The sequence below is a fragment of the Triticum urartu genome, chromosome 3 (genome assembly GCF_003073215.2).
Source record: "Triticum urartu cultivar G1812 chromosome 3, Tu2.1, whole genome shotgun sequence".
In the NCBI taxonomy this organism is placed as follows: Eukaryota; Viridiplantae; Streptophyta; class Magnoliopsida; order Poales; family Poaceae; genus Triticum; species Triticum urartu.
The window spans coordinates 453,318,341-453,329,020 of record NC_053024.1 but is presented as its reverse complement, the minus strand read 5'-3'; positions in this window follow the sequence as shown (position 1 = coordinate 453,329,020).

The following is a 10,680-nucleotide window of genomic DNA, read 5'->3' as shown; positions in this document are numbered from 1 at the left end:
ATTCCACCCATAGTGCTATATCCATGGCTCACGCTCATATATTGCGTGAAGATTGAAAAAATTTGAGAACATCAAAAGTATGAAACAATTGCTTGGCTTGTCATCGGGGTTGTGCATGCTTTAAATATGTTGTGTGGTGAAGATAGAGCATAGCCAGACTATATGATTTTGTAGGGATAGCTTTCTTGGCCATGTTATTTTGAGAAGACATGATTACTTGGTTAGTATGCTTGTAGTATTATTATTTTTATGTCAATATTAAACTTTTGTCTTGAATTTTACGGATCTGAATATTCTTGCCACAATAAAGAGAACTACATGGATAAATATGTTAGGTAGCATTCCACATCCAAAATTCTGTTTTTATCATTTACCTACTCGAGGACGAGCAGGAATTAAGCTTGGGGATGCTGATACGTCTCCAACGTATCTATAATTTTGATTGTTGCATGCTATTATATTATCAACCTTGGATGTTTTATATGCATTTATATGCTATTTTATATGATTTTAGGGACTAACCTATTAACCCAGGGCCCAGTGCCAGTTTCTGTTTTTTTCCTAGTCTTAAAGTGTCACGGAAAAGGAAAATCAAACGGAGTCCAAATGGAATGAAACCTTCAGAAAATTTATTTTTGGAAAGAAAGCAATACAGGAGAGTTGGAGTGCACGTCAGGGAATCAACGAGGAGAGCACGAGGTAGCGGGGCACCCCCCCCCCCGGGCACGCCCTCCACCCTCGTGGGCCCCCCGTGGCTCCCCTGATGTATTTCTTCCACCTATATATATCCATATACCCTAAAACTATTTGGGAGCACAATAGATCGGGTCTCCGCCGCCAGAAGCCTCTGTAGCCACAGAAAACCAATCTAGACCCGTTCCGGCACCCTGCTGGAGGGGGAATCCCTCTCCGGTGGCCATCTTCATCATCCCGGTGCTCTCCATGACGAGGAGGGAGTAGTTCTCCCTCGGGGCTGAGGGTATGTACCAGTAGTTATGTGTTTGATCTCTCTCTCTCTCTCGTGTTCTTGAGGTGGTATGATCTTGATGTATCGCGAGCTTTCCTATTGTATTTGGATCTTATGATGTTTCTCCCCCTCTACTCTCTTGTAATGGATTGAGTTTTCCCTTTGAAGTTATCTTATCGGATTGAGTCTTTAAGGATTCGAGAACACTTGATGTATATCTTGCATGGGATACCAGTGGTGACAATGGGGTATTCTATTGATCCACTTGATGTATGTTTTGGTGGTCAACTTGCGGGTTCCGCCCATGAACCTATGCATAGAGGTTGGCACACGTTTTCGTCTTGACTCTCCGGTAGAAACTTTGGGGCACTCTTTGAGGTTCTATGTGTTGGTTGAATAGATGTATCCGAGATTGTGTGATGCATATCGTATAATCATACCCACGGATACTTGAGGTGACATTAGAGTATCTAGCTGACATTAGGGTTTTGGTTGATTTGTTTATTAAGGTGTTATTCTAGTACGAACTCTAGGGTTGTTTGTGACACTTATAGGAATAGCCCAACGGATTGATTCGGAAGAATAACTTTGAGGTGGTTTCATACCCTACCATAATCTCTTCATTTGTTCTCCGCTATTAGTGACTTTGGAGTGACTCTTTGTTGCATGTTGAGGGATAGTTATGTGATCCAATTATGTTATTATTGTTGAGAGGACTTGCACTAGTGAAAGTATGAACCCTAGGCCTTGTTTGCTAGCATTGCAATACCGTTTGTGCTCACTTTTATCAGTAGTTACCTTGCTATTTTTATATTTTCAGATTACAAAAACCTTTATCTACTATCCATATACCACTTGTATCACCATCTCTTCACCGAACTAGTGCACCTATACAATTTACCATTGTATTGGGTGTGTTGGGGACACAAGAGACTCTTTGTTATTTGGTTGCAGGGTTGCTTGAGAGAGACCATCTTCATCCTACGCCTCCTACAGATTGATAGACCTTAGGTCATCCACTTGAGGGAAATTTGCTACTGTCCTACAAACCTCTGCACTTGGAGGCCCAACAACGTCTACAAGAAGAAGGTTGTGTAGTATACATCAAGACTCAAGGGTCATCTTTATTTTAAACCCCCGGGCCAATGCTCCTCTAAGTGTTGTTCCAACCTGTCAGCCGCCGGTGGCCACCAGGGGCAACTCTGGGCTGGCCTACCAGGATTTGTCGGCACATTCGGGCGGCTTTGTTGGTCTTGTTTTACCATTGTCGAAATGTCTTGTAACCGGGATTCCGAGACCGATCGGGTCTTCCAGGGAGAAGGAATATCCTTCATTGACCGTGAGAGCTTGTGATGGGATAAGTTGGGACACCCCTACAGGGTTTGAACTTTCGAAAGCCGTGCCCGCGGTTATGGCAGATGGGAATTTTTTAATATCCGGTTGTAGAGAACTTGACACTTAACTTAATTAAAATGAATCAACCGTGTATGTAGCCGTGATGGTCTCTTCTCGGCAGAGTCCGGGAAGTGAACACGTTTCTTGTGTTATGCTTGAACGTAAGTAGTTTCAGGATCACTTCTTGATCACTTATAGTTTCTCGACCGTGCGTTGCTTCTCTTCTCGCTCTTATTTGTGTATGTTAGCCACCATATATGCTAGTGCTTGCTGCAGCTCCACCTCACTACCCTTTCCTACCCATAAGCTTAAATAGTCTTGATCTCGCGGGTGTGAGATTGCTGAGTCCTCGTGGCTCACAGATACTTCCAAATAGTTGCAGGTGCCGATGATACCAGTGCAGGTGACGCAACCCAGCTCAGTTGGGAGCTTGATGAAGTCCTTGATCATTGTTTTGTTTTGTTTCCTTTTGATCAGTAGTGGAGCCCAGTTGGGACGATCGGGGATCTAGCATTTGGGGTTATCTTCTTTTATTTTGGTTCCGTAGTCAGACCTTGATTGTATTCTGGATGATGTATGTTTAACTTGTATTCGTGCGAAGTGGTGATTGTAAGCCAACTCTCTATCCCTTTCTTATTCAGTACATGGTATTGTGTGAAGATTACCCCTCTTGCGACAAACCTACCATGCGGCTATGCCTCTAAGTCGTGCCCCGGCACATGGGAGATATAGCCGCATTGTGGGTGTTACAAGTTGGTATCAGAGCCTTCCCCGACTTAGGAGCCCCCTGCTTGATCGAATCACTGATGTTGTTGAGTCTAGAACAAAATGTTTTGAGTCTTAGGATTATATATATCGGATAGTAGGATTCTTTTTACTCCTCGGTCCCTTCGTCGCTCTGGTGAGGCCTCCTGACGTAGAGTTTTGACTCTTCTCTCCTCAAATTTCTCGATTTTTTTAGGATCACACGGGTATCTTGGAATCGTTCTGATGTTTTTGCGACGAGAACATTGTTCTTGGTGCCTCCTGACATTTAGGGGTTGTGGCAGTGTCCTGGGGAGTTGAGCTCCGAGGTGTTGTCGTCACAATTTTATCATTGCAGTTATGGAATACCTGAGTTTGCCGACATCAAAAATCTCTTTTATGCAGTTGTTGCTGAGATAACCTCGACGCCACCCAGTACTGGGGCAGGAGTTCGGGATTATTTCCATAACTCGTATAACGGATGCTTTTCGAAGGTTGAGGTAAATGATTTTCGAAGGTTTCTTGGTTATGTGTTGAAGGATGGATACAGCTGGATGTAGGATTTGCTAGTTTGGGTGAGATATTATGCTTCCCATGTATCCCCAACACCTGATTGCATAACCAGAAAGTTTTGGGAGTTTATAAGTGGGAATTCAAGTATATCTTAGGATATCTTTCCGACAGACACATGATATGATATGGGGTCTATCATGTGTTTGTTTCTGACTTATTCTGCAAGCCAATCCATTGTTTTTGTTTTGGTTTTTGGTATTCGAGTTGCTTCGAAGTCAAGTGTTGATTCCATACCTTTCCTAAGTGGTGTTCTCACACTTCTATGTGAATACTAATCCTTCATGATAATCAAGATTGTCATGTCAATCTTTTTTAACCGACGTGCTTCCCTTCAAGTGGATCTGATCATTTTCAACATCCGCAAGATCAACTCTAAGTATTCTCAACGGTATCCTTTCCATCTATCCAAGTTGTCTTTGTTTTTTCCCCCCCCCCCCCCCTTTTTTTTTTTTTTAAGGATTAAGATTCTTTATTCAAGTATCCTTTTATCAATGGGAAGTCTCTTCAGTCTTTTCTTTCAATGTTTTACCCAGTGTTTCTTATGAAGATGCTAAGGGAGCTTCAAGTTCGTCACTCTTCACTCGTTTTCTGCTCCAGTGCATTCAATTCAAGCTTTGTTGATCATATCTTTTCCTCGTTTCAAATGTTTTCTCATGCCGGTGCACTTCTTAATCATCCACCTCTTGCTATTCATGTTTATCTAGAGTGCTAAAGATATCCCAGAAGATTCAAGTTTCTATTCGTAATCCTTTCAGGCTATTTCGAGGTCTTACCTTATTCAAGCCATTTAACTCAACATGTACAATCTCTCTTTTAAAATCGTTGAACGGTGTATCTTTTGAGTGGGCCCTAACCCACAGGTCTTTTCCCAGGATCTTACCTAACTCTTCTAATTTCCCCGGAGCTATCCTCAAATTCTTTTTGAAGTTTGATGTAAGAATGAATTATCATCAGTCATATGTCTACCTCCAAGATCTTTCAAATTCTTTTCATCGTTGGCTCAACTTCTTCTTTATTCATTCTCCCGGAGTATCTCAACAATTCATGGTGGTGTTTCTCATTGTCATTCTCAACATTTGAAGACCGAAGAAGAGTTTTTCCTCCAAATCTTACCCGTTCTCTCAAGACTCATGGTTTTAGCTTCATGCCATCCTCTCATAATTGTTTGCGATTGTGAGAATTATTTTCATCCATCCGGAGCATTTCAGGAGTCTTTTCAGTTTGATTCTCCGAAGGCCATCATTTCAGGTTTATTCATTCCAGCTTTCAGCTCTCGTTCTCCAAATCTTACCGGTGCATCGCTCAAACATCCTCTAATCAGTTCATGATCTCTTCGTTCACTTGTATCTAAATTCTCTCAAGCATCTTCGTTGATTTGCTAATTCTTCCCGGTGTTTCTTTATCTTTTCTTCGTTCATTTTCAATTCTTACGGTGGTTCTTCCAAGATTCTTCTTCCTTCGTTTATCATATCAATTTATTCGTTGTTTCATTCCTACCGATGGTTCGTAGAAGATCTTCCCAAGTTGGCGCTATATCTATCTTAATGCTTTCTACGAGAATAAGTAGTATGCCAAATACACTGCTTGTCATCAATTTAAATTGGTGAAGGATACGCATAACATAATTCTTATTATTGCTTCATCCAAACGATGGATTCATTCTTTCGGAGTTTGTTCACGATGAGTAAATTCTCGGTTCAAGTGCTTCATACTTTCCCGGAGTTCCAACATATCTCAATTATATCACCATGAAGATTCATCTAAAGCATTGCAAGGATTCACCTTGTGTTTTCAACTTCTCTTTCTTTATATCATCCCTTTATTTCTGGAGTTCTTCATGGAGACTCAACATGGTGGTTCGTCAAGGATTCCTTTCATTCTTCAATTGTCCTCAAGGTTTCTCTCAAAGTTATGACCCGCCAAGCTATACTCTCAAATAAACATGGTGATCAACACATGTCTTGTTTTGAGGAGTTCAAGCATTCTTCATCTTGCATTCCGAAAGCAATTCTTTCATATCTCATCTTTTTAGGTGGTGTTATGTCATTGTTGATAATTTTCCTTCGTGTTTCATGATTCACAAGTTTTCAAGAGTGACATATCTAAATCCATGATTTTATCTTTGCTCAAGACATCTTTTCAATCCATCAATTTCTTCATTGGAGTTATCTAGAGTTATATTTCACCTAAAGCCTTCCCTAAGGAATGTTGCTATTGTGGTGCTTATCAATAATCCAAGTTTCCTCTTATTCTCACGATGAAAGAAGTTTTCATCTCTTCGTTGCTCTCAAGCAATCAATTGATTCCGTTAGTCAAAGAAGTTCACCTCAAATTGTGAGAAGTTTTTCCATAAGCCCACTACAAGCTTTTTCGTTTCGTTGTTGGTTTTTCCAACAACTCCGTTATAACCTTCTTGGAAGGATGCCTTCCAAGCTCAATCATGGCAGAAGTTGTCATTTTCTTCTCCATTCTATATTTCCAATGATCTATCTTCTATTATTTCTTCCGGAGTCTTTGTGATGTTTCTCTCTTCACTCATCATCTCGAATTGTGAGGACCATGTTCTTTTCGTGCTTATCCATTCAACCGAAGCGTCGTGTCCTTCATTCAAGTTCTCTCATCTTGTCAAGTTTTGCCTCCTTTTTCAACCGGAGTGATGTCCGAATTTGTTCTCCCTTGTTCCTCTTTTATAATGGAGTGTTTTCAACTTCGATCATCTCCGTTGTATTCTTTTCTCGGAATTGTTTAAACTCTCAAGGTTCATTGGTTTCACTCGTTTGTCAAACAAGCAACTTAGTTTTACCTCTTCTTTTCCTCTTCCATTTCCCTCCGGTGCCATCCTAGATCTCGGGACGAGATCCTCTTGTAGTGGTGGACAGTTGTAACACCCCAGACGTAAAACTTCCTTATTTGGTAACATATCCATGTTGATCTCCATCCAATTCCATTTGGGTTCCATCTTCTTGGCTCATCCTGTTTTGTTATGTTGTTCTACTCATTGCATTGGCATGCTTACCTTGTCATATTGCATTTGTGATTGTGTCTGTTTTCTTTCTCATAATCATCATGTGCATTGTCATATTCATGCATGTTGTATTGTTGCATGCTCCATGTGTGGTTCTTGCACCATCACCCCTCCTTCCTTCCCTTTCTTCCATTTCTACAAGTGCCATTTTCCCTTCTCTTTTGATGTTCATCTTTTCCCCAATATTCTAACACCATGTACCAAGCCTCTCTATCAAATTTCATCCCAATTGGAATTGTTTTGATTAGGGTTTAAAATGGTTCAAGTTTGAATTTAATTCAAACTTGAATTATTTTTTTACTTCCTTTAAAATCTCCAAACCAAATTTATTAAATAGAGCTCATTTTCAGGATCATGAGAATATTTTTATATTTCTCTAGATCCTCTCCTTTTCCCCCTGCTCTTTCCGTTTTGTATTTCTGTCTGAAGAAATGTAAAAGAAAAGAAACAGCAGTAGCAGCTGCCAGCCGGCCCTTCCCCGCGGCCTCTCTAGGCCCAATCCACCCCGCGGCCCACCTAGGTCCAGCCGGCCTCCAAGCCTAAGGCACAGCCAAGGCCCATCTCTAATCCTAACCCTAGCCCGCTCGATCCCTCGCTCTCCTCTCGATTTCCCTCTCCCTCATCTCCCTCCACCGCACACACGCATCGCACCAGAGAGAGGGATCCCGATCCCCATGGCCACGCTCCCCCGCGCCCGATTCCTCTGCCGGTGACCTCCTCCGCCTTGCCGCCTCTGCTTCTCCTCACCGAGGACCCCTGTGCCTCGACCCGACCTCGCCTCCTCCACACCGTTGCCTCGCAAGGACGCCGCGCCGGACCTCTCGTGCCACCTCTCTTCTTGCTTCTCCTCGTCGCCATCTTCTGCACCCCGGCCCCCTCGTCATCGCTTCGCCCGTCCCCGGCCACCGGTGCCCTCGCCGGAGCTTCTGCGAGCGGTCCGGCGCCCCTGCTTCTCCTCGTCACTGGAGAGCCGCACCGGCCTCCACGAGCAGCCGAGGCTCAGCACTTCACCGCTGCCTCTCGCCCTCCTGCTTCTCCTCCTCACTTTGACCGCGCGCCCGTTCTCCTCTGCACCATCTTCGTCAAACCAGAAGGACGAACCAGCGAACCGCCGACTCTTGCACATGCTGCTTCGCGCCAAATTCGCCTCTGCTGGCCGGTCCGCCTCAGCGCCTCCTCCTGCCTCGTCCTTGTTACCGCGCCGCTGCCGTTTGGCAGGAGCCACCGCTGCTGACGTCCTGTGAGACGCCCCGTTGCGGGACCACGCCGTCCGATGCTGCTCCACCCTACCACCTCAGCTCCGACCTGCAAGCCCGCGCCCCCTCCTGGCTGCCCTCTTGGCCCTGCTGCCTTTGTCGTGGCCAAGACCACCTGGACGCCCGGACTCCATTTTCTTTTGTTGCACACCAAGTTGGCCATGCCTTGCTGCCTCCTGTAACGTGTCATGACTCAAGTGCAACGACCACCACAAGGATTCGCCGAGACCATCAAGTTTGAGACTGCTACGAACCATGTCGTCTCGCCGGATCATCAAACCATTCGGGATTCACCAAGTACCACTATGCCCGGAGACCTTGGGTCTGTCAAGTTCCCCTACGACCCGGGTACGACTATGTGGGTTCACCAAGTGCCCTTTGGTTACGCCAAGTTCAACTGCATCGACTACGTACGGTGACAACCCCAGACATCTACGGAGAGTGTATGACTACAAACGTGTACCCCTACCATCGACCCGCGAAGACCCCGTGGATGTCAAGTTCCGTGTCGTGACCCTGAACCTCTATGAAAACGTTGTACGACTACTTCTCACAATGCCCCGAGAACGTCTACTTCCTCTACATTGCACCGAACCCAAACCGTCTCGTTTGCATGCTTCGAAGGTATAACTCCGAGACGAACGCCCGTGAACGAATGCATGTGTTGTTTGAGATGAACCCCGTGTTTGGACTGTGTCTAAAATTGTCGCTTGCATGGTCCTCCTCGTTGCCATGTCGTCCACCCGTGGGAACCCGGTAACCGAGATCACCCCACCATCTTTTGCACGCTCCTGCCACACTTCCTTTGCACTGGTATCTCCATGAGCTACCAGAACCATTATGTTGCCATGGAATCATTTCGGATTTGTTGCCGTGGCCCCTTTTCCTTCCGCCATGGCGACAAATGCTTCATATCATGTTCATACCAACATTTCCATAAAACTTGCATGAACTTGCAAATGTCATCCACATCATGATAACAACATCAAGAATGTTTAAATTGTTGTTGCATTAAATTGCTAATGCATATGGGGATTTACCGGAATTGTTGTTTGTTGTTCCGGCCTCATTTAAACTTTCCTAAACCTTTAATTTAATTATGCTTCACCTCTTGCCATGCTTAACAACATTTAATATTGTTGGGTACATAAACGGGGGAGAACTAAATAATTGATGGTGTCTTTCATCAATATGCAACTCGTTGCATACTGAGCTCCACTTAACTTGTAGTTTTGTTTGTGCACTTTGCCATGCCATGCTTCATTAAACCGGACATGCATCATACTTGGTTGTGCATCGTGCCATGTTTATGTGATGGTTGTTTACCATGTTGTTTGCTCCTTTCCGGTGTTGCTTCTTCTTGTTAGTTCCGGTAACGTCGCGTTTGTGAGGATCCGTTCGACTATGTCCGTTTGTCTTCTTCATGGACCCGTTCTTCTTCCTTGCAGGATTTTAGGCAAGATGACCATACCCTTGAAATCACTTCTATCTTTGCTTGCTAGTTGTTCTCTCTATCGTTATGCCGCGCTACCTACCACTTGATATATCATGCCTCCTGTCGGTGTCAAAACCGGCGGATCTTGGGTAGGGGGTCCCGAACTGTGCGTCTAGGCCGGATGGTAACAAGAGGCAAGGGACACGAAGTTTTACCCAGGTTCGGGCCCTCTTGATGGAGGTAAAACCCTATGTCCTGCTTGATTAATATTGATGATATGGGTAGTACAAGAGTAGATCTACCACGAGATCAGAGAGGCTAAATCCTAGAAGCTAGCCTATCGTATGATTGTATGTTGTGATTGTTGTCCTACGGACTAAAACCCTTCGGTTTATATAGACACCGGAGAGGGTTAGGGTTACACAAGGTCGGTTAGGAGGAGATATCCATATATGTATTGCCTAGCTTGCCTTCCACGCCAAGTAGAGTCCCATCCAGACACGAGACGAAGTCTTCAATCTTGTATCTTCATAGTCTAACAGTCCGGCCAATGGAGATAGTCCGGCTGTCCGGAGACCCCCTAATCCAGGACTCCCTCAGTAGCCCCTCAACCAGGCTTCAATGACGATGAGTCCGGCGCGCAGTTGTCTTCGGCATTGCAAGGCGGGTTCCTTCTCCGAATACATCACAGAAGAATTTGAATACGAGGATAGTGTCCGACCCTGCAAAATAAGTTCCACATTCCACAGTAGAAAGAATAATATTTTCGCAAATCTAATTTGCTGGCTTGTTTTGGCAACATGACGTTACGTCATGGCCCGCTGATTATTTGAACCGTTTCTCTTAACCAGCCCGCACATAACGCGAGGCAGTTTTTCGACATGTCTTGTCAAAGCAGAGATCGTGTCCCCTTATTACGGGATTCTCATCAATACGGGTGTGGGTAATCCAACCGCGCCATCAATTGTGGCGCTTGGGGGATAAGCGAGTTTTACCAGGCAAGTGGGGACGCTTAGTTTTGTCCGCCCATATAAAGGGATAAGGATTCACCTTTCTATCCACGCCTTCTTCCTCCTCTACTCATCCGCTCCCGCACACTCGAGCTCTAGCGCCCAAGTCCTCACTCCCATCTCAACCTTCTCCAACCATGTCCGGAGCGGGAGGCAAGTGGATGGTCTCCTCCGTCACGGAGGGAGACGTCAAGAAACTGAGGAGAGCCGGATACCTGCCCGACGACATCGCGCATCGGCTCCCAGATGAGGGGCAGCTCATCCCCACCCCCAGG